Source organism: Physeter macrocephalus, chromosome 8 (assembly GCF_002837175.3).
Source record: "Physeter macrocephalus isolate SW-GA chromosome 8, ASM283717v5, whole genome shotgun sequence".
Classification (NCBI taxonomy): domain Eukaryota; kingdom Metazoa; phylum Chordata; class Mammalia; order Artiodactyla; family Physeteridae; genus Physeter; species Physeter macrocephalus.
In genome coordinates this window covers 57,983,662-58,009,544 of record NC_041221.1, presented here as the reverse complement: position 1 = coordinate 58,009,544, position 25,883 = coordinate 57,983,662, and the positions used below count along the sequence as shown (strand labels likewise).

Sequence of the window (25,883 nt, the reverse complement as noted above, 5' to 3'; positions counted from 1 at the left end):
TATACTCAGAGGAAATTGATGTTTGGAAAATTTAATAATCTGCCTAAGGACATTTAACTAGTAAGTGACAGAGCCGGACTCAAAGTCAGGTATGTTGTATGACACGGTACGTGAACTTTCCATCACACCACACTCCTTCCTCAGGAGGCCAAGTGGCCTCTGGCATCTCCCCGAAGCTCTCCAGTTATCAGTTTCTTCATTTGAGGGATTTGACTCAGATGTTCTTTAAGGCCTCTCCCCCTCCCCCCCACCTCTGTTTATGGCTTTTATTATTGGTAGTAATAATGGCTACCACTATTGGGTTAAATTCTTCACAAACATAGCTTATTAAAGTCAATAACCGTATCAGTGTGATATTATTATCCCCAAGTTTCACATGGGATTTTGAGTGGCTAAGCCACTTGTCCAAGGCCACCAAGTTTTCAAATGCAGAACCCCTATGTGAACCCAAGTTTGGGATCATAATAACACTGCATTATTATATACTGTTTCCACACTATCCCGTACTCCTTTTGTATAAGTGTAAACTTGACAAATGTGAGAAGACTCTACACTCATTTGCTAATTCAACAAATATTTTTGAAGAAGTGAGGTAGATGAGGTCGATTGCAGCCTTTTGGCAAAGGGCCTTCACCAGATGAAAGCCTTTACCATTTTTTCACTCAACATTGTCTTAGAGTTCACCCACATTGTTGTGTGTAGTTCATATTCTTCACTTTTGTGTAATCTTTCATTGTGTGATCGTGTAAATATACCACAATTTACTTATTCATGCATCTGTTCTGGGACATTTGTTTGTAGATTTTGCTCTTCTAAACAGTACTATAATAAACTTTCTTATAAATTATCTACTGGTGCAAACCTCAGAAGACAGTATAAAGTACAGTGCTCTTTTTATAAAGCTCAAAACTGAGCAAAACTGTTAAAGGTATAGCAGCATGCATGTATGGTAAGACTATACCAAAGCAAGGAAAGAAGTAATAAACACAAAAGTCAACCCAGTGATTTTTGTAATGGGGAGGAGGGAGGCAAGTAGACAGGAGAAGGGAGAGGGAGGGAGCACAGACAATGGATGCAAGTTTGCAGGATAATGTTCTAGTTCTTGATTGGGTGGTACGTTCATAAGCACATTCGTATGTATATTCATAAATATAGAGGTATTTATTATTTAAATAAATTTTCTATTTTAGATTCACAAAATTATTGCAGAGATAGTACAGAATGTTCTGTGTGTCCCATACTCAGCTTCCCTTATTGTTAACATCTTACCTGTGGTATACTTGTCACACGGAATGAGCCAATATTGATACACTGTTATTAACTAAAGTTCATACTTTATTCAGACAGGTTTCCTTAGTTTTTACCTGATACCTTTTCTCATGATTAGACTTAGGAGGACGCTCACAGTGGTAAAATGCCACATCAAATCATGTCAAAGGTGCATACTATTAACATGTCTTGCCATTGTTGATGTGAGCTTTGATCACCTGGCTGAGGTACTGTTTGTCAGGTTTCTCCACTGTGGTTATTCTTTTTCCCCCTTTTCATACTGTCCTCTTTGGAAGGAAGCCCCATGCGCAGCCATGCTGAAGGAAGGAGGAGTTACACCCCATCTCCTTAAGAATGCAGCAGCATGGCTGGACCCAGAGGTTAGCACGCTCAGTGAAGTAAAAGCCAGACAGGGAGACAAGCACCATGTGGCATCACTTACATGTGGAATCTAAAAAACGGTACCAATGAACTTATCTACGAAACAGAAACAGAGCCACAGACATAGAAAACAAACTCATGCTTTCCAGAGGGGAGAGGGGTGGGGAGGGATAAATTAACCTAGACACACTACTATATAGAAAATAGATAATCAAAAGGACCTACTCTATAGCACAGGGAATTATACTCAATATTTTGCAATAACCTATAAGGGAAAAGAATCTGAAAAAGAATAAATATAAATAAATAAATAAATCTGAATCACTGTAGTGTACACCTGAAACTAACACAACATTGTCAATCAACTGTATATACTTCAATGAAAAAAAAAAAGAAAGAATGGAGTACCTACATAAATTATTCGGAATGCTTCTGGAAGAGAAATTTGTCTCCCTCGTTTTTATCTATTCAATTATATCAGTATGGATATAATGATACATGGATCTTCATGGATGTTCATACTTTGGATTACCATCCAACACTATTTTGTTGCTCAAACTGTTCCAGTTTGGGCCTTGGGGAGTCCTTTTATTTGGCTCTTTTTGTCCCTTCGACATACCCTCGTCATTGTGACGTTCGGGAGTTTTTTGTTTTGGGGTTTCTGGCACTTCCTGGCTCTCCAAGGTGCTCCAGACTCATTTTGTATATTTCCTGCCCCAGGCCTGGAATCAGCCATTTCTCTAAGGAGCCCCTGGTTCCTTTTCACTGGCGAGCAGATGCCAAGACCTGGACGCTCCACGTGCTCATTGCTGCTGGGGAGTCCTTGCTTCTAAGCCCTCCAGTCGACAGAACAGGGCAATATATATGTGTGTACTAACCCCCATATATATATATATATATATGTAGATATTTTCATACATAACCTTCTGTATCTGTAATAAACTAAATATGAGTTCACACTGATTCAGCTCTAATTCATTTCCATGTAAATCATGTTAGCCTTTTACCCTTGCTTATGTGTAACCTCCATCTCCAACAGTGAGAAACCTAGCTCCCACCAATCCTTCATCAGTTTATGTAATTATTCTATTCTGTACACATGTATAGCGGTTTCAAATTTGTCCATCTACACCCCAGTGAGAAGCAACTCTATCAACTAGAGTATAATTCTTATGTACAGTCTTATGTACAGTTCCTTTTGCTTTTAGGCTTACAGACTGCTTATTTCCAGTTATTTAGTTCATCTTCTGCCTCCACACCCTTTAATGAGGTTGTTTCATACATTTTTAATACACTTAGATTCTTTTGTCACTCTCTGCATTCCATCCTAGGATCTCTTGACCTTCTAGTTGATTTTTTTTAATTTGCATACATTAAAATTTACTTCATGCTATAAAGCTCTTTGGATTTTGACAAATAATGCCTTATTATTTAGATTTACAGTATCACCCAGAATAGTCTCACCTTCATAAAAAATCCCCCCATGTTTTATTTACTCAACTCTCCCATTTTTGAAGCCCTGGCAACCACTGATCGTTACTCTATTTTTGCCTTTTCCAAAATATCACATAATCGGAATCATACAGTACATAGCCTTTTCAGACTGGCTTCTTTTATTTAGCAATATGCATTTAAGATTGACCCATGTCTTGTTGTGGTTTGATTTCTTTTTATCACTGAATAATACTCCATTGTACTACTGTACAACAGTTAATCAATACAGTTATCGAAGGACATCTTGGTTGCTTCCAGTTTTTACAATTGTACATAAAGTTGTTATAAACATTTGCATGCAGGCTTTTATAGGAACATAAGTTTTCACATCAGTTGAGTAATTGTCTAGGAGCATGATTGCTTGGTCTTATGTTAAGACTATATTTAATTTTGTAAGAAACTGCCAAACGGTCTTCCAGAATGATGGTACAATTGTGCATTCTCACCATCAGTGAATGAGAACTCCTTTTGCTTTGCATCTTCACCAGCAGTTAGTGGTGTTTGTGTTTTGACTTTAGCCATTTTCATAAATGTGTAGTGCTATCTCCTTGTTGTTTTAATTGGCAACTCCCTAATGTCAAATTATGTTGAACACCTTTTACTATGCTTAGTTTCCTATTTGGTGAGGTACCATTCAGGTCTCCCATTTTTTTTAAATCACGTTGGTTTTTTTCTTTTTTTAAAAGACTCTATAATTTGTATATGTTGCATATGTTCTTTTGTGTGTGTCAGATAATGGGATAAAATATTAAAACAAAACAAGGGAGGAGGAAAAAGCTTTGAGCTTCATGCTGTAGGTGCAAGGGCCGATTACATTAAGATTTCAGGCTTAACTTCAAACTCATATTTGCTAGTTATTAGTCTTGTGACTTTGGGAAAGTTATATAATCTCTTGGGGCCTCGAATTCGTCATACTGAAAATGAGAATGTTAATATCGACCTCACCTGTTTTTTGTGAGAATTTAATGAAAATGGCATAGTTAGGTAGAGATCAATAAGTAGAGACTTTACTTGTGACGCACATAGGAGATGCTCAATAAATACAGTGGTTTCCATACCCCCAGCAATGGAGAGCTCATTCATTCACTAAACAAATATTTGTCAAGTGTTTTGTGCCAGGAACTGTTGTGTGTATTTGGGATACTTCCATGAATCGCTGTGTGGCAGGATTTATAGAAGTCCTTTAAACTGGATTGTGATATTTACTCATAATTTAGAAAATTAACTTGTAGGAAAAGACCAAAAGGAGAGAATTAAGTCAGTAGACTCTTCTAAAAGTTCATATAAGAGATTATAAGAACCTAAAAGATAGAATTGGGAATGGAAAAGGGGGAACAGCTGAAAAAGATGTCTCACAAGTAGAATCCAGTAGACCTGGAGATTACTGGGTAACTCTGGGTAAAACAGAGAGTGTGTTAACAATGACTGACTTTTTCTGAAAGGGAGATTATAGAATACTGGTTTATAAAGGAACAAAATCACTTAGAATGTTTGGATAATCAGCACAGCTTGAAGCACGCACACGCGTGCGCGCGCGCGCGCACACACACACACACACACACACACACACACACACACACACACACACACACACACACACACACACACACACTGTCCCGCACCGAAATTTCAGCACAGCTTGAAGCACGCACGCACGCGCGCGCACACACACACACACACACACACACACACACACTGTCCCACACCGAAATTTCAGCACAGCTTGAAGCACGCACGCACGCGCGCGCGCACACACACACACACACACACACACACACACACACTGTCCCGCACCGAAATTTCTTTTGTAAAACTCTTCAGTGGAGAAGTGCTGATTCCCTAGCAAAAACATCTGAAGAGGAAACTGAACTCTCAAGTCAAATGGGAAACCTTCAAGATTAATTTCCTGGACTCATTAGCCACCAAAACTTTTCTGCATTGGTTCTAATAATTGTACTGCTGAGCATTTTAAGAGACAGCACAGTGCTCTTCCTTGTCTAATAAAGTTAGAATGTAAATTTTTGCTCAATGGCATGGTTGGCTCAGCAGCAAAAAGAGCTGTACAATTTCATCTCCGGTTCTAAGTTAGGCAGAGCCGAGAGATCATTCCCCTGTGTGTTTATAAGGAAGAGTTACATCCCTCCCAGTGTAATGTAGCACCAGATCGAAGTCAACAGACTATGATTTCAGTGCTAGACACAGCCTTAAGGCAGAAGAAATTACACTGTCATACAGAGGATATGTAGCTGCTGCTATTTTGGTGCTTGAGTTCTTTGTTGTCACATAGTTGAAGGCAATCCAGATGAAGAAAAGTGTTAACCAACAAAAGAAGAAAACTTCGTGCACGTGGCTACGGAGATGTGGGGGAAGAGGAAAGATGTAGTACTGTGCCATCTGAACATACCAAGGGGTCCATTCCAGTAATCGCTGGCTTCAACTTGTCTCCTCGTTCTTATTGAAAGCAAGTTGTTCACAAGGGCAAAGTGCAAGCTAGAGTTTAAAAACGATGTTTCATTACACGGTTTATCTGCCACTGTGGAATCTAAAAATCAGCATTGTTTCTTTCATTGAATTAGCTTCCAGATGCTTATAAAATAAGCTTGGGAAAAAGTGGAACACCCACTTTCTTGGTATATCCAGTACCATGAGGGTATTATTTGAGATATTTTAGAAGCATTATAATATATGCCTCTGTATGTCTGTATCTTTAGAGGTATATATAGACATTATAGGCAGTTACCTTTAAAATCAAAGGACTAATTCTGAACGGAGTAGACCAAATATGTAAGTTTCACCGCTCCAAATGGAAGGTAAAGATCAAAATATAAGATAGATTCCATATTCCCACCAATATGGGGATTCTGCCTGTTGTTGGGGGTATGTCTATTCCTGTTATGCATACCAGAAATAGGAAAATAACATTGGGTTTGGAGACCCACTATACCCACTGTGAGACAGCCTGAGCTAAAATCCAGTTGATCACCTGACCTCCGTAAGTACCTACCCTGATTGGTGAGCCACAGAGATGTTTTGGTCTCTCGGAATCAGTGTTAGTTCAGAGCCACTGTCCAGTAATCTCTGAAAGGTCTTATATTTCCTTTTCCCCAATGCACAGTCACCCTGATAAAAGGCCAGTGGTTCCTTTGGGGAAGGCTGGGAGAAAGAAGAATACAGATATGATGCAATACAGAATTTTAATTGAAAGGTAATTGAGTATGAAAGTAGTATATTATAAAAACCTGTGGGAAACAAAACTGAAATCATCTTTTCCAAAATAATTCCTAAAAACAGGACATGTGAGCCAGTAGAGAAAGATGTAGGATAAATTTGGAAATTATCTTAGCATTTGAATGATGAGCAATGCTTGTATAACTTTAACATATCTGCAAATAAAAATTCAAACTCAATTATGTGATAAGGAATTAACTCAGGATAACACAGTTAAATGCATGATCCAGGCCATTTCTGTGGTCTTCCATCATGGAAGACTTTATTCTTTCCTGGTGATCTAGTTGGCCTTCAGTGTTTACTGGTTGTAGAATGTTGTCTTTCCAGCAACTCTTCTTCAGTATTTTCTGAACAACATCCCGTATTCTTTTGGGGCACTACCCTCTTCACAATTTTTTAAAGTTCTGCTGTACTATCAGTTTCATTACTCTACCTCCTGGCCACAAAGGTGGCCAATCAGAATCCTTTCCTGAAAATTTATTCATAGATGTTAGCGGGGGGTCTTCACTTTCTCAGTGGTGGCTATAAGCTGTTTGCTCCCTTCTTCCTCCTTCCCTACCGCCATGATGGAGGTAGACATTCAACACACAGTAGGAGAGATGGAGGCCAGCACATAGAAACATGGCAGAGATACTGATTTTTTAATTTTGCTGTACTGGTATTAGTCTAACCCCACTGATCTCCTTCACGGTTACCTGAACCAATCAAACTCCTGTATATTTCTGAACCGTTTGTGAAACTACTCCTGACAGCTCTCTTCAATTCAGTCCCTCAACACCAGCCGTCTAGACTATACCTTCTAGAATACTAAATTGTTCACATCACTCCTCATTCAAAAAATTCCATGTCCCCACTGGCAAGAGCATTGACTTTGTGAGTCAGAGTCTGAGGTTTTGGCTCCTTGGCTAATGAGCAGGTCTCTTCATCTCTGTGAGCCTCCTGATTCAAATACCTAGTCCTCTGGGTTACTGAGAGATGAAAACATGATCACAGAAATGTAAAGCATTTGATGTAGTCCTGGGGCGTGGTGAGTACTGCCCGAGAAGGTCCAGACTCCCGAGTGTGGCCGTCCGGGCCTCCGCAGCTGGGCAGCCTGCTGTGCCATCCTCCCCTCTGCTCTTCACCTCACTAAACTCTGTTGCATCCAAACTGGCTTCTCTGCCAATAAGCCATATGTCCCCCGCTATGTGGCTTGTCTCCTGCCCTTTATCTACCTATCTAAATGTAGCCCAGTCTTTAAAAAGCAGTAAAATCAATCCCATCTCTTCTATGACTTCTTTGACTAACCATTTTAAAGTGATCATTTCCTTCTCCAAATTCCTGGAACACTCTATTGCCTGTGTCTTTAATCTGGTGACTAAGCCTATAATGCCTGGGTCTTCTCTGTTTTTCTTTCAAACTGTTATGTATTTTGCATTATTTTTTATGATGAAACTCTTTTATCATATTTTTAATCTAATCGTATGCTCCTTGTGGGTAAGAACTACTTCTTTTATTTCCTTTCGTCCCTTAGGGGGCTTACTACCTAATAGTTATAAAATCCTATTTCTTGAAATAAATAAATAAATAAATAAATAAATAAAATTTCAATAGTATGAAAAAAAAAGAATATTGGGTTTTAGTCATTCTTTTCTTTTTTTTTTTTTTTTTTTTTTTTTTGGTGGTATGCGGGCCTCCCTCTGTTGTGGCCTCTCCCGTTGCGGAGCACAGGCGCGCAGGCACAGCGGCCATGGCTCACGGGCCCAGCCGCTCCGCGGCATGTGGGATCCTCCCAGACCGGGGCACGAACCCGGTTCCCCTGCATCGGCAGGCGGACGCGCAACCACTGCGCCACCAGGGAAGCCCCATTCTTTTCTTTATAAATCTTTTATTCTCAATCCCCATGGAAACAGTGAACTATATGAAAGTTTAGATATTTCATACCATTCTTTTGATTACAGATGTAACCTTACTCTAATAAGTACCCTTGTATGGGGAGAGAAGTCACTCATAGGTAATGCAGGAAATACCAATCAAGTAGGAGAGAAAAAACTATAGAACTTATTTGGGCCTAGAAAAGTGACTGTTCTTTTATTCTGTTGTTAGCGTTTCCTTCAAGTGAGTTAGCTCTTTTCATCCCAGTGAGGAATTACACAGAGAAATAGTGACTAAAATTCATTGCTTATTGTTGACTGGGAGGCAGATGCAGAAGAGTTTCTGAATATACAGCCTTGGCAGGCTCCACTCAGCTCCCACCCTATTTCTGTGACCTAAAGACTAAATAGCCGAAACTGAAATAATAACCAAGATAAGGTCGTTTCTGTTTTTTTTTTTCTCTTTGATTCTTGACTTATTTAGCTTAAGGTAAATGACCCCTATTTGACACATAATAAAATTGCCATTGCATATTGCTTTAAACAATCTGTATCTGATAGGATGTACCTGATTTTACGCCTGTACTAAATGAATAGAATAGGATACAGAACTAGAAACTTAAGGAGAATTTAGAAGTTCGATTTAACAAATTTAGATAAAGATTATGAAGAGGGAATAGTTCTGGCCCCAATGCTTTTCCAGTCTAGATTTTCAAGCAGTCGGCTTTGTTACACAACTATAGTTAGACCTCATGGTGTGTCCAGTTATTAAAGATCTGCTTCGTGTTCTATGTCGAGGGAACTACTTTATACTACTGGTGTTGGGGATAGGAATGCCGTAATCAGCGCAGGCAAGCGATGGTGAACCAGGCTTTCACTCGTTCCCAGCAGTTACGTTTCCAGGAACATGATGTAACTTGCTGAATAGCCAAATCCTTGAGCTACCATGCAGTGATATAACTGGGTTTACTGCGATCATTCTGAATTATTGAGGAAACTTCTAAAGTATGTTCTTATTCTGAAATTTGGCTTACCAAAATTTTGGCCAGAGAGGTGCATTTTAAAACCAACAAAACCAAAAAGGACATCTTAGATCCAAAATTGCCTTAAATTTGTTAAAAGTAGTTTAAAATAAAATTTTGTGAAATTAAAAAGAATAGAAATTTGAAATTATCAAATGTCTTATTATGTGATATTAACTAATATTTGTGGAGATTAAGAAATGTAATGTTAAAGATATTACTAACAAGCTATAGATCAGTATTTAAAAAAAATAACAATTTTCTCTAAAAATTGCATCTTTTCCCTCTCTTGAATTCAAAATATAACTTGATTTGAGATGACCTGTTTCTAAATTCAAAATCAAAGCAGCTTGGGACTTCCCTGTTGGCGCAGTGGTTTAGAATCTGCCTGCCAATGTAGGGGACATGGGTTGGAGCCCTGGATCCAGGAAGATCCCACATGATAATCTGGAAATGATTTTAAATCCCATGACAGAACTTATAAAGAAGACTCTTCAGCGACTTCCCTGGTGGCACAGTGGTTAAGAATCCAGTCCCCTGCCTGCCAGTGCAGGGGACACAGGTTCAAGCCCTGGTCCGGGAAGATCCCACATGCTGCGGAGCAACTCAGCCCATGCGCCACAACTACTGAGCCTGCACTCAAGAACCCATGAGCCACAATTACTGAAGCCCGTGTGCCACAACTACTGAAGCCCACGCGCCTAGAGCCCGTAATCCACAACAAGAGAAGCCACCGAAATGAGAAGCCCGTGTACTGGAGCGAAGAGTAGCCCCCGCTCACTGCAGCTAGAGAAAAGCTGCGTGCGCAGCAACGAAGACCCAATGCAGCCAAAATAAATAAATAAGTAATTTAATTTTTAAAAAAATCAAAGCAGTTTGGATTGGAAATTGCAGATTTGCAGCCTATCCAAATCATGTACTTGCAGGAAACTTTTATATGTCAAAGGCACATATTACTTGCTTAATACATTTCATGAATAAATCAGTAAATAGGATGAATGAATGAGTGAGTGAACCAGCTGTCAAGATGCAATGAGCATGACAATATAGAATTTACTGTTACTGAGAGACTAAATGATTTTAATTTTTCCAGGTTTCATAGTCACTGTTTATAAAGTAAAAATAATAGGTAGACCTTATTTGCAGTGTCATATTAAATGCAATAATATACGCAATATGTCTAACAGTACCTAACCCATGGTGGTAAGTATTCCCTTTCTCCATGCTGAAAATGTAGTCTTAATTTTTTAAAAAATAGAAATCGCCTTGCTAAAACTGAAGAAAGACTTTTGGAAGGTCAATCTCATTGGCGAACTCCTTATTTCCATGATTTCTATCATCTTGTCCCTGGAGATCATTTCCTAAAGGAAATTTCTGTCCTTTAACTCGCTTCTTGATCAGTAACTCATATTTCTTTTTTTTTTACACACACACACACACACACACTGTATTTTATTTTTACAAGAGATAAATAAACTGACACCAAGCATTGTAAATGGATGACCACAACAAAAGCAACAATGATTGCAATTACCAAACACGAAACACACTCATACTATGTCATAATATTGACATTCAGTCCAGTAATCCTCCACTGTAACAGCTCCTTTACTTTGCAGTGAAAATTGATTTGTATATTTTTTGCCTCTAAGTCCTTGTGGGATTTTTTTTTTTTATTCAAACAGAAAGTCACAAAAAAATTAAAATCATCCTCATCAGTTCACTCAGTCCCATGTAATTAATTTTTTTTATCTTGATCTTTTGTTAGCACTTTTATGAATTCATCAGTTTTCCATTAGAGTTCTGAAAATGCTTATTCATTCAGTTCAGCAGTATAGTCAGTTACCAGAAACCTGTACTTGTCAGAGTCTTTTCCATGAATTCCTTGAAGATGAAACCCTTTATGAAACCCTTTTATAGGAACATATTTGCAAAAGCATCAGAGTACACCCAGAACTGTCTGTAAATGACAAAAGACTTAAAAATGATCACGGTTAAAGATTTGATGAAAGTTCATAATAATACAATTGACAAGGAAATTTAGTTATTTCTGAGATATACATTTAAAGTAATAACTAGAATTATGACTTATTATACCAGAACATACAAGATTTTTAGAAATTTCATGTAATGTCTGAAACATTTATATTAACATATTTCCATACAAATAACCCAAAGAAAGTTTAGTATTAGTTGTATTTTTTGTTTGTTTGTTTGTTTTTATACTACAAGTTCTTATTAGTGATCAGTTTTATACACATCAGTGTATACATGTCAATCCCAATCCCCCAATTCAGCACACCACCATCCCCACCCCACCGCGGTTTCCCCCCTTGGTGTCCATACGTTTGTTCTCTACATCTGTGTCTCAACTTCTGCCCTGCTCACCGGTTCATCTGTACGATTTTTCTAGGTTCCACATGCATGTGTTAATATACGATATTTGTTTTTCTCTTTCTGACTTACTTCACTCTATATTGACAGTCTCTAGATCCATCCACGTCTCAACAAATGACTCAATTTCGTTCCTTTTTATGGCAGACTAATATTCCATTGTATATATGTACCACATCTTCTTTATCCATTCGTCTGTCGATGGGCATTTAGGTTGCTTCCATGACCTGGCTATTGTAAATAGTGCAGCAATGAACATTGGGGTGCATGTGTCTTTTTGAATTATGGTTTCCCACCAGTAGTGGGATTGCTGGATCATATGGTAATTCTATTTTTAGTTTTCTAAGGAACCTCCATACTGTTCTCCACAGTGGCTGTATCAATTTACATTCCCACCAACAGTGCAAGACGGTTTCCTTTTCTCCACACCCTCTACAATTTGTTGTTTGTAGATTTTCTGATGATGCCCATTCTAACTGGTGTGAGGTAGTTTTGATTTGCATTTCTCTAATAATTAGTGATGTTGAGCAGCTTTTCATGTGCTTCTTGCCCATCTGTATGTCTTCTTTGGAGAAATGTCTAGTTAGGTCTTCTGCCCATTTTTGGATTGGGTTGTTTGTTTCTTTAATATTGAGCTGCATGAGCTGTTTATATATTTTGGAGATTAATCCTTTGTCCGTTGATTCGTTTGCAAATATTTTCTCCCATTCTGAGGATTGTCTTTTGGGCTTGTTTATGTTTTCTTTTGCTGTGCAAAGCTTTGAAGTTTCATTAGGTCCCATTTGTTTATTTTTGTTTATTTTTTTATTACTATTATTTTTTTTTTTGCGGTACGTGGGCCTCTCACTGTTGTGGCCTCTCCCATTGTGGAGCACAGGCTCCAGACGCGCAGGCCCAGCGGCCATGGCTCACATGCCTAGCCACTCCGCGGCATGTGGGATCTTCCAGGAGTGGGGCACGAACCCGTGTCCCTTGCATCGGCAGGCAGACTCTCAACCACTGCGCCACCAGGGAAGACCCAATTTTTGTTTTTATTTCCATTACTCTAGGAGGTAGATCAAAGAAGATCTTGCTGTGATTTAATGGGTTGGTATCATCTTTAATTTCTTCCATCAGTGTCTTATAGTTTTCTGCATACAGGTCTTTTGTCTCCCTAGGTAGGTTTATTCCTAGGCATTTAATTCTCTTTGTTGCAATGGTAAATGGGAGTGTTTCCATAATTTCTCTTTCAGTTTTTTCATCATTAGTGTATAGAAATGCAAGAGATTTCTGTGCATTAATTTTGTATCCTGCAACTTTACCAAATTCATTGATTAGCTCTAGTAGTTTTCTGGTGGCATTTTTAGGATTCTCTATGTATAGTATCAAGTCATCTACAAACAGTGACAGTTGTACTTCTTCTTTTCCAATTTGTATTCCTTTTATTTCTTTTCCTCTCTGATTGCCATGGCTAGGACTTCCAAAACTATGTTGAATAATAGCGGTGAGAGTGGACATCCTTGTCTTGTTCCTGATCTTAGAGGAAATGCTTTCAGTTTTTCACCATTGAGAATGATGCTTGCTGTGGGTTTGTCGTATATGGCCTTTATTATGTTGAGGTACATTCCCTCTATGCCCACTTTCTGGAGAGTTTTTATCATAAATGGTGTTGAATTTTGTCAAAAGCTTTTTCTGCTTCTATTGAGATGATCATATGGTTTTTATTCTTTAATTTGTTAATATGGTTTATCACATTGATTGATTTACATAGATTGAAGAATCCTTGCATCCCTGGGATAAATCCCACTTGATCGTGGTGTATGATCCTTTTAATGTATTGTTGGATTCTTTTTGCTAGTACTTTGTTGAGGATTTTTGCATCTATATTCATGAGTGACATTGGTCTGTAATTTTCTTTTTTTGTAGTATCTTTGTCTGGTTTCTGGTATCAGGGTGATGTTGGCCTCATAGAATGAGTTCGGGAGTGTTCCTTCCCCTACAATTTTTTGTAAGAGTTTGAGAAGGATGGGTGTTAGCTCTTTTCTAAATGTTTGATAGAATTGACCTGTGAAGCCATCTGGTCCTGGACTTTTGTTTGTTGGAAGATTTTTTAATCACAGTGTCAATTTCATTACTTGTGATTGGTCTGTTCATATTTTCTGTTTCTTCCTGGTTCTGTCTTGGAAGGTTATACCTTTCTAAGAATTTGTCCATTTCTTCCAGGTTGTCCATTTTATTGGCATAGTGTTGCTTGTAGTAGTCTCTTAGGATGCTTTGTATTTCTGCGGTGTCTGTTGTCATCTTTGCTATTGTTTTCTTTGTTTCTGTTTCATTTATTTCTGCTCTGATCTTTATTATTTCTTTCCTTCTGCTAACTTTGAGTTTTGTTTTTCTTACTCTAGTTCCTTTAGGTGTAAGGTTAGATTGTTTACTTGAGATTTTTCTTGTTTCTTGAGGTAGGATTGTATTGCTGTGAACTTCCCTCTTAGAACTGCTTTTTCTGCATCCCATAGGTTTTGGAACATAGTGTTTTCATTGTCATTTGTCTCTAGGTATTTTTTGATTTCTTCAGTGATCTCTTGGTTATTTAGTAATGTATTGTTTAGCCTCCATGTGTTTGTGTTTTTTACGGTTTTTTCCCTGTAATTGATGTCTAATGTCATAGCATTGTGGTTAGAAAAGATGCTTGATATGACTTCAGTTTTCTTAAATTTACTGAGGCTTGATTTGTGACCCACGATATGATCTATCCTGGAGAATACTCCATGTGCACTTGAGAAGAAAGTAATCTGCTGTTTTTGGATGGAATGTCCTATAAATACCAATTAAATCTATCTGGTCTGTTGTGTCATTTAAAGCTTCTATTTCCTTATATATTTTCATTTTGGATGATCTGTCCTTTGGCGTAAGTGAGGTGTTAAAGTCCCCCACTATTATCGTGTTACTGTCTATTTCCTCTTTTATAGCTGTTAGCAGTTGCCTTATGTATTGAGGTGCTCCTATGTTGGCCTCATATATATTTATAATTGTTGTATCTTCTTCTTGGATTGATCTGTTGATCATTATGTAGTGTCCTTCCTTGTCTCTTGTAATATTCTTTATTTTCCCTTGTATGTTATTTGTCGTTTTTCCCTTGCTGCTTTCAATAATTTTTCTTGGTCTTTAATTTTTGCCAATTTGATTACTATGTGTCTCGGCATGTTTCTCCTTGGGTTTATTCTGTATGGGATTCGCTGCGCTTCTTGGACTTGGGTGGCTATTTCCTTTCCCATGTTAGGGAAGTTTTCGACTATAATCTCTTCAAATATTTTCTCTGGTCCTTCCTCTCTCTCTTCTTCTTCTGGGACCCCCATAATATGGATGGTGTTGCATTTAATGTTGCCCCAGAGGTCTCCTAGGCTGTCTTCATTTCTTTTCATTCTTTTTTCTTTAGTCTGTTCTGCAGCAGTGAATTCCACCATTCTGTCTTCGAGGTCACTTATTTCACTATCATTATTGTGAATTCTTTTTCTGGAAGGTTGCCTATCTCCACTTCATTTAGTTATTTTTCTGGGGTTTTATCTTGTTCCTTCATCTGGTACCTAGCCTTCTGCCTTTTCATCTTGTCTGTCTTTCTGTTTATGTGGTTTTTGTTCCACAGGCTGCAGGATCAGTAGCTCATATTTCTAATTCAAGGTTTGTTAAAAATGTTGCTCAAAAATATTGGGACAATATTAGTATGGTTACTATTACAGAATTGTCTTCAATCTTGAACAGCCCTAGAATTTCATAGATTACAAGTTGAAAATTAGTGACCACCATTCATGCAAACCTTTATTGAGTTTTTTTGTTTTTGTTTTTGTGGTTCGCGGGCCTCTCACTGTTGTGGCCTCTCCCATTGCGGAGCACAGGCTCCGGACGCACAGGCTCAGCGGCCATGGCTCATGGGCCTAGCCGCTCCGTGGCATGTGGGATCTTCCCAAACTGGGGCATGAACCTGTGTCCCCCGCATCGGCAGGTGGACTCTCAACCAGTGCGCCACCACGGAAGCCCCTTTACTGAGTTTTAACTGTGCTAATTTTACATGTGCCTGGCCCTGGGGAGCTAATTGTATATGAGAAAGACAGGTTTGTCTAATATTGGGTTGGCCAAAAAATTCGTTCAAGTTTTTCCATATGTTATGAAAAACCGAACGAATTTTTTGGCCAACCCAATATTTTAGAAGGTATAAAGTACTAGAAGAGAGATGTATATAGAATGAGAGCAGAGAGACAGCAAATAATTTAGTTTTGGGAATTGAAGAAGCCTTCACAGAGATTGCATTTGTTTTAGAGTCCTGAGAGATGAACAGGTATTTGCCAGGAGGGAATGGGGAAGAGGAGGATGGGTGTCTAAAAGCAGGAAGGCCAAGTATTATAAGTAGTGCTAGTAGACATACCATCATGCTTATGTGTCTCTGGAGCAGTGGTTTTCCAAAGAAAAATCTTTTTTAAAAGAAGACCATTCAGAATTCCACATGGAAAGAGAGAAAAGCAAAGCTGGCTTTCTGAAGCAGGGAGGACTGCCTGGAGTCATAGCTCTTGCTCAGTGGGCCACCCATGGTAGCAGTGGGGACACTTGGGAAGGAAGAGAAGCATGGCAGGAATCCATGTAGACCAGGCCTGGGGGCCAGAATTTGTCACTTTAGGTAGATTGGGCTTTGTCCCGTGAGCACTTGAGAATTATCAAACATTTTTAAGCAAGTGAATAGCATCAACTCTATTAGAAGGAGAGCCCTGGGCACTCTGTAAATGGGTCAACATAGAGAGATCAGAGTAGAGACCTGTTAATTGGGTTTTCCAGGAGTCCAGACATTAACGAAAGTGTTGGAACTAATTTGCATAGATCTGAGTTTTGATTTTTGCTCTTTCTCTGCCAAACTATATGACCTTTAATCACATAATCTTAGATTTAAAAGGGTCATTCCATGTGTACTAATTCAACTACCTTTCCAATTTAGATGTCCCTTTAACGATGCAACTAACAAATGATTAGGCCATTATATGACTTAGAACATTTACATGACATGAAGCACACTATATTGGGAAGAATCCCATTCTTTCTTGGTGGCCCTAATTGCATTTAAAACCAGAAAAACAAACAAACAAACAAAATCTTCCTTTAATTTCCAACTAGAGCAAATCTTCTGTTGAGGGATTTTACCAGACAGTCTTTGGATATTTATACATAGCCCTTAAGTTCTTACTCACCTTTTCTTCTCCAAGCAAATCATTAAGAGTCCATGGGACATAAATTTCAGACCAGTTGCTCTCTTGGTTGCCCTCTGTAGATGCTCTGTATTCTGTGAATTGTTAAAATATGGAATCCAAAGCTGAAATACATTCATCAGAGGGGAGTTGAACAGTGTAGTATACAATGAATGGAGCTGATATCTCTCGATTTGGAAGTACTGCTTCTTAAAGAAGCATATGATTGCAATCATATTTTAATAGCCAGGTCATACTGTGGCTCATAGGGAGCCTGTAGTCAACTCAGACCCTGTATCCTTTAGTTAGTCTATTAACCCATCCTGTCCTCAGGCCCTCTAGCTTGACAATAAAGGTCACACCTGCCTCCTGTTTATGGTAATTATGGATAATATGATGTTAAATTAAATTTATAGGCAATGTTGTACTTGAAATTCAAGGTGACCTCGTTGTTGTGCAGATGTAGTTTTAAGAAAGACAAAAGAACCATTGACAAGAAAGTAATCTGTATCAAAAGCATATTAAATGGCCTCAGGAAAAAAATGTGTTTCCTAGGATTTTGCATTCTGTGACCCTTCCTATTTCTGTTTTAGCAATAAAATATTTAGCCTGACTACTCTATAAATAGATTTTCAGTTTATATTGAAAATATACAATTTGATGAGAGTGAAGATGATATTCCTGAGAGGCTAAGTTAATTTGTTTGTATACTTCTGTCTTGTATGTGTCTCAGTTTTTCCCTTGGCTTCTAAGCCTTTGAGGCGAATGTTACTTCTCCAACAGAATATTCTCTTGGCTGACTTCAATAAAGGAGTGACCAAGTCTCCTCTACATTCTCTGGCAGTGATGTTTCAGTAATCGGAATAAAATAAGGTCCTAAGGAGAATCTGGCTCAGACAATAGGAGTTACAGAGTAAAAAGAAACACAGATCCTTACTACTAGCTCTTTACATGCTGGGAGCAGAGCACTAGTTGACAATCACATTCCAGTGCATTTTGTAAAACTGAGCAATTTCCCTGCATGATTTAAACAAGATCTTCCCCCTTTTTATTATATCAGTGGCATCCATGAGCTTTTAGAAGGTTTGTTGTGTTCTTTACAGGTAGTCTACAGAGTTACTGAACATCATTATAACACTGAAACTTTGTTGGATGTGCTGGTAAACTGTTTGGCTCTGAGGATTTAAAAAAAACGTTGCCGATACAGTCACCAGCTCTTCTGTGATCAGTCTTACTCAAATACTGTTTCTTGTGTCTTGTTCATACTTTGTGGGAACAACAGACATAGAATCCAAGCTTTTAGCTTCAATTTTTTTCATTATAAAACTAAGAAAAATATGAATCGCTGACCAAAAGTATAAGTACTCTGAAAATTATAGCTGTATTGTCAAGATCTTATTGTCACTGTTATGTTCATAGACCTGCTATTTGATTTTCTCATCTCACTAGAACTTTAGGTGTCTTTCATCTCTTTAAGTATGAACTTTCTTTCATTAAGAGAGAGACAAAGTGTATTACTGATATGCCCTTGGCCACTTTTAAAACATGATTAGCATCTGCATAATGCCATTAGCCAGGAAAAATGTACCTTTGGTGCCAGACAAGTCTAAATAAGATTTTAATGCATGATGAAATTTAAAGATAAGAAATATTGAAAAATAAAATTTTAAGTTTTGTCAAAGCTCTTCTGTGAATCACAGGAGAATAAATACAAAGAGGGCTAAAGCTGATATTTGGTCAGTGAGTTGAACATCCACTTTAAATGATCTGTATTTCTTGTTTGAACTTGGAATAAATGGGATACAGTTTCAACCATATAATCCTATAATTTTTCATGCATAGTTCATCGTGGTTTCCTCTCCAGTGGAAAGTAGCCTTGTGAATATTAAAATGTAAAAGTTAGAAAATATATTTTAAGTGAATTTCTATCCATTTCAACTGTATTTACTTATTTATTTACCTCTAAAAGAATTTAACAGTTCTTCTAAAGTGATCCTATCCTTTTTTTCACACATCAGTTTATATTATGTTCAATAGAAACCTCCTATACAAGAGTTGAGTAATGGAAATATAGCATGCATAAGACTAAATACATTGTCTTGCAGGATGTATATAAGCTCTTCTACACTTTCTGTTTTTCTCTAGTGTGGTTTCAATTTTCTTTCTTTTCCTCTTCTTAGTCTGGTCTTTAATCTACTAATCTTTCTGGGCTTTCTTCCCTGCTTAAAAGCCTGAACCCCTAGAGACTAGGACTATCTTACTCTCTCCATCATATATTACAGGATACAGTAAATGTTGGGTGTGTTTGTTTAGGTAGGTGGATGCCTAGTGGGTGGGTACAAGAACTGGGGGATGAGTAGGTGGGCAGAGAGGTGTGTGCATGGAAGGGTAGAAGAGCAGTACTGTTCCCTACCACCATAATTGCTGGAATCCCAGAGACTTAATGATTGGTCTGTAATCTCTGGCAATTTTGGAACTTCAGGACAGCCTCAAAGAAGTTATTGCATTTTAAAGTATGCTTTGAGACTACAAGGCATGAATGAAGAATTTGGAGTATCTAATGTCTTAAGAGAAATTATAAAAGGCTTAGACTGGTAGAGCATCTTTGACTTTCCCCAAATGAATTTATAATTTAGAAATGGGGCATGACTTTATGGCAATGATATGATTTCTCCAGAGACAACGAACGTCTCAGTATCTGATTGTCCTCATTGAACATCTGTTGATGTGATTTATATGATTTTTTAAATAAATAAGACCAATCCATTTTGTTTAATAAAAGTGATAATTATAAATATTGGTTTATCACTAATCTCACTTGTAAATTCATGGAGTGAGACAGAAAAATATGGAAGTCTTGTTTATATAATTTCAACTTTGGTTTACTCCACTGTTTAATAATTCATTTGCCTGTAAGTATTTTGTTTGTTTTTTTCCTATGACTTTATACTGCTTTTTACTTGAATTTTGATGGCCCCTTGGTGAACCTGGTAGTACTTCTGTTAGGGATATTATGTATGTTTTAACAGTTTGTTATAATCAGGTAAACTTCAGTTCAGCTTAAGACATTTGAGTTGTCAATTTGGAAATCTTTTGCCAAGCCCTCACAAGAGTATTGACAAAGATACACTTTAAAATAAATCTCTTATATTTTGTCTAAACTACTAAGTACTAACTACATCTGTTCTGCACAGAATCACATTAGGCCAGGAGAGTCTTATGTCTTCATTATGCCATTACTGCAGTGCATGGTGTGTGGATAAAATATAATTTCCTGGTATCTCTAAGCAGGGTATCAATAAGCAAAAATTTTTTAGGAATGATAGCAATTTCATTACATTCACATGAGAGCCTCATACATGCTCTTGTCAAAATACTTATTGCTATAATCAGCCATAAAATTGCTGGGTATTAATTACATAGATACTACATATTCAGTTGGCTACTAAAGTATGATTGATTTGCATTTCTAGATATTGATTAAACAATTAAAATAGATTATTAAATAAAAATTTTTTTCTGAGGTATGTAACAGTTTGAGGGTTAGGTTAGATGTTTACTCCTTTGATGAAAGGTCTATAATATTTGCGATATTTGGAAAGCCTCACATAAAAAATATTTGTGTTATTGCCAAAAAGCAATGGGAATAAATGATAGGTTTATTTTAGTTTGTTAGCATGCCATTATATCCCCTTGAGTTGCAAATATAATAAATTTGAGACTATAACAATTCTGATGAAATGGAGGAAAATACTGATGAAGTGTTTCAAGTGACCATCATCCATTTTCAAGTGTACTTCAGCATCTCAGTATTAAATACCACAGTTGTCCTTAAGTTGACAATGGTTGCCAAGATGCCTGGGTCAAGTATGCTGAAATCTTTTAAATATATTATAGAGCATATATTATTTTTTCTTGACAGGTGGAAACCTAATGATAATTAGAATGGAGGCATTAGACATTGCACAGATTATCTCTAGCTTTGCCTTTTCAGTTCAGTGGTTAGTTTTCAGTATCCAGGGCGAGATCAACTTAATGTATGTGAATAAAGAAACAGATTATTACTCTCTACATTTCATTTGTGCAAGTATTTACTACATTTCCCATATCGGTCATCATTCTTCACAAAAAGATATGTAAACTTTTTCTTTGTTTTGGGAGATATTTCTAAGTTCAGTGTATTCTTAATAGAAGAATGAAAAGTAGAAAGTATAAGGACAAAACATTTCCTTGAGACTTAATAACTGTGTACTTGAAAAATAAGTTTATTAATTTTTTGAAGTGATTGAGAAGTATGCATTTAGTACTTGGAGAGAGTACTTTATTTGTAGTTGAAAAAGAATGTGTCTATTTCAAGGATAAAAACTTTAAATATTGTGTTCATATTTCTTTTTTTATTGTTTAGTGGACACAAGGTCATTTAAGATATTAGAATTTGAGTAACCTAAATGTAGACCATTTTCTGGCCAATGAAAAGTTACTTATAAGACATTTACATTCCTTCCAGTTTTACTTCCAGTTTTAATTTTAAGAAGCAAAACAAGAAAATATATTCTTGCTTATAGATGATGAATCCTTTGTATAAATTTCCATTTAAAAGGAGAGTCGTCACTTTTGAACCTTGTGTCTTGGAATCTATTGGGATGTGCTGTAATTACTTATCTTTAAAACTCCACCTAAAGTCATTTTTGATAAGTTAACTGCTATATGAAATGAAACACTAAGTCCATTTAATTTTGGAATTCAGATTTGTCTTGGCAAAATGCCCATTACATTTTTCAGACTATTTAAAACTTAATAATAAATTCTGATTCTGAAATAACTGTGTTTTTATTAGCCTGAAAATAGAACTCCTTTCCTAGCTCTTTTACCCATCTGCCACGTTAATCATACAATTTTAACAGGTGCTTCTCACTTAGCTTACACAAAGTATAGATTTGAAGGAAAATAGAATCCTAGTCTTAGGTGCACCCTCAGAGTCCTTCTATATCTGGGTAAACAGTGAAAAAAATGAGGTGTCTGCATCAGTCAGTATTGGAATACATGGAAATGTGGCATTAGAAACTGGACTGTGTCTTCTAAGGTTTTGGGTTTTTTTTTAATAAAAAGTATTCTGACACTATGACTAGTGTCAAACGTAAGACTGTAAAGTGATTTATTGACTGAATTTTAATTGAAATTTTGAAAATGTTGCAAGTAACGTGTAGTCACTTTAAAACATGTAATTTACACAAGGCATATTTCATTCTGGGTTTTTAAAATTTTATTTATTTTAATTTATTTTATTTTTGGCTGCATTGGGTCTTTGTTGCCGTGCCCGGGCTTTTTCTAGTTGCAGCGAGCAGGGGCTACTCTTCGTTGCGATGCGCGGGCTTCTCATTGTGGTGGCTTCTCTTGTTGTGGAGCTCGGGCTCTAGGCGCGTAGGCTTCAGCAGTTGTGGCTCGCAGGCTTTAGAGCGCAGGCTCGGTAGTTGTGGTGCACAGGCTTAGTTGCTCTGCAGGATGTGGGTTTTTCCCGAGCCAGGGCTCGAACCTGTGTCCCCCGCATTGGCAGGAGTTGTAGTGCACGCACTCAGTAGTTGTGACTTGCGGGCTCCAGAGCACAGGCTCAGTAGTTGTGGTGCATGGGTTTAGTTGCTCCACGGCATATGGGATCTTCCCGGACCAGGGCTCGAACCTGTGTCCCCCGCATTGGCAGGCAGATTCGTAACCACTGCACCGCCAGGGAAGTCCCAGCATATTTCACTTTGAATAATTGAATGGCTTTCTTTAATTCCCAGAACTCTTTCTTATACCTAATCAGTATTGCTTTTATTTTTCCCTCTGTATAGGTAAGTGGGAGAGACTTCAGTTAATTTTTTTCAAGTAATTTTTCTTAAATCAATATTTAGTGGATTTATATTTTTTTCTTAAATATTCAAATCATATTGACAGAGAAAATATTTATGACTTTCCTAAAACAAAAATTTGTCAGAAATAGACATTCATCTCTCAAATATTTAAAAGTGGGCTTTATCATTCCATTGTCTTTAGATATTTATTAAAGATTGTGCAATTTACTAATGATGTGCTGGGTCCTGGATATTCATTTGTTTAGAAGACGAATGTAAATTTCATTTGACTCATCTTGATTTGGAGAAAATTAGGTATATACTCTTCAAAACAGCCATGTTTTCCCTTCTGTTACATTTCTGATGACCAAATATATCATAGTTATATTTAATGAATTTTGCTATTGCCTAAGGAAACCTACTATAAGGATATGTAATTCATTCTAAAATAATCAAGGACTTTTGTAATTAATTTTAAAATAAATTGGATCATCTTTTGGCTTACATGTTATCCATTAATCCTATATGGGAATTTGATTACTGTGTCTGTACAGTTTTTCCTCCAGACAGTTTCTTTATTTGCTATCATAACTACTCATCTGGGATTGAATTTTTAATGTTTTTCCGTCGCAAGTTTAACGAAACTGTGAACTGATTTTACAAAGCTATCAAAAGGGCTTGCTTATAACTGAGGAGTGTGTGATTCATTATGTCTCAGAACTTAAAATATTTTTTAAAATTAATTAACTGACAGGGTTTTTTTTTTGTTTTTAATAACCTGTTCATTTGGTATACGTATCTACCTATGTTCTCAGGCTAAAAGCTGTTTTCTTTGAGGAATGCATGTGTTTTGACTTGTTAGAATTTCAGTGTTTAGATTAAATCATTCAAAAAGTATTTTTTTTGAGTTGATTTTTACAAAGTTGTGTCTTTTCAAACCCATCAAATTAGGTTTTACTTTAGAAATTTGTTATGCCGGCCTACAGCATACTGACATCCTTTTATTTTAACAAATCACTTTTATTCATGGTGGTAGAAGGGAGTAACACTAAATAGTTCCATATTTGTTCTCTCCTGGTTTGTTGTCAAAATGAAGGTTCATGTAGTCAAGGTAGAGAGGTTAAGAGCATTAAGGTCCTTAGCCTGGGTATTATTTTTGTAACCTATTAATTTATTTTAGAAAGAGCTATACAGGCAGTTCTGATAGCATTGATTTATCTTCGTCACACTCATCCTAGGCGTCAAATTAATCCAGTGAAATGGGTTAACCCTCCAATTTTAGTGAAAACCTGGGACATCTTTGTATTGAATAAAACCCTGATTCTACCTTCCCTCTTATGAAATGCTCTGTGATAGCGATGGTGAGACAACCGAAGACAGGCTACAAAGCTGCTATTTCTCAGTAGAACTAGAATAATATCTTAATTAAGATGCTGTTCTAAACTCTTATTTCTAAAGTATTTTCATAATGAAATATTCAACAACTCTAATAGAATTTCAATGCAACTATTTTGTTCAGTTGTTAAGCATGTACTTTCTGAGCGCCATTGATACAATCTCTTGCCTGACAAAACTATAGACTCCAACTTCCACATCTGTAAAAATCACATGCATGTGTGCCCGTGTACAGACACCTCTACCTGAATCCAAATCAGGCTATCCAATAAAACATTAACCAAAAGTTTCAATTCAATCTGGCTAATCAACCCAGTGAAATAGAATGCAGTTTAAAAAAAAAAAGGGTTGAAGATACTGACCATCCAGAAAATGTCAGGAACCACAACTTCAAGTTTACTTCTAGTTTACTTTACAAGTCAGGAATTTGAATAGCTCATCATATATGACTAAAGTAATAACAAATATTCATATTCCTTAAGTTTAATTTTTATGAAACATTAATTATTCCCAAACTTAAGCAGTTTCTTTTATCCTATCCTCTTATTTGCATTGTTAGAAATTTTTTGTTAGCAGTTATTTTTCTTTTTTACTTTTTCTAATTATCACTGTACTAGGCACTTAGTATGCCCTCAATATAGATGTACCAAAATAAACAAGGAATAAACAAATGTTTCAGAAGACCTAAGAAAAATTTAAAAGCTAGAAAAGCGTCTTTTAAATTCCTCCCATTCTGAGGATAAAGCCTTCATGTGTTCAATCCCCAGACTTGATAGAGAAGTAGTGGATTCTAGAGTTTATCTGTTCATATAGTCAGTATGATATGGAAAATGTCTTGTTAACAAGTAGAAAGACCTCTCTACTTCAGTAATGCCAATCGTGTATTATATAACCATACCTGATAAATTATTGGGACTTCGATGCATATATTTTCCTTCGAAGTTGGGTGTTTCACAGATTTTCCAAACTTCTTTTTCCCTTCCAATATGGCTAGCCCAAGCTTGGCCATTGGTATTGCAAATCAAGTGTGTGTGTGTATTGTGGGTAAGGGTCGGGGGATGTCTAAGTAATGGGGAAAAATGCATACAGTTTTTGCATCTTGCAAAGTCTGAAGGGAAAGACTTATTTCTTAGACAGCTATGAAAACGTGAGCATGTCAGTCACTGATTCCATGAATGGTAATATATTTTGGAATTTGGTTTGTGAAGGAATGGAGCATTCAGATGGGTTGTTGGTTTTTTTTAACATCTTTATTGGAGTGTAATTGCTCTACAATGGTGTGTTAGTTTCTGCTTTATAACAAAGTGAATCCGCTATACATATACATATATCCCCATATCTCCTCCCTCTTGCATCTCCCTCCCATCCTCCCTATCCCACCCCTCTAGGTGGTCACAAAGCACCCAACTGATCTCCCTGTGCTATGTGGCTGCTTCCCACTCAGATGGGTTTTTAAATGAAGTAGCTCTGAATAAACTTTCCGTAAAATAACTTTCTTTCTTGAATGAACAATTTTACCAAGGCAACAAGTCACATGGTATGTTCTCCCAGAACATTGCCTCTAGAGCTTGGCAAATGTTATCTAGGATAGGAGGACAATCCTCTTTCTCACAAATGCCATGTGTTCTATCTTTAATGTTTCTGCCCAAGATAAAGTTTAACTGTTTTCTGTAAGACCTCTTCCCATCATGAAATAGAAAGTCGTCTATTCATCTGCTTTGAATGAGTGGCCAAGATGGCATTTGAGCTGGCGATTCCAGGAACTAGATGGCATTGCTTTTTTTTTTTTTTTTTTTTTGTGGTATGCGGGCC

General features: G+C 37.0%; 1 protein-coding gene across 2 annotated transcripts in view; it reads left to right on the top strand.

The window, feature by feature from the left end:
- The window catches only part of ARL15 (ARF like GTPase 15), a 432,647-nt gene that overhangs the window by 260,738 nt on the left and 146,026 nt on the right, over nt 1-25,883 (top strand). The window lies entirely within an intron of this gene.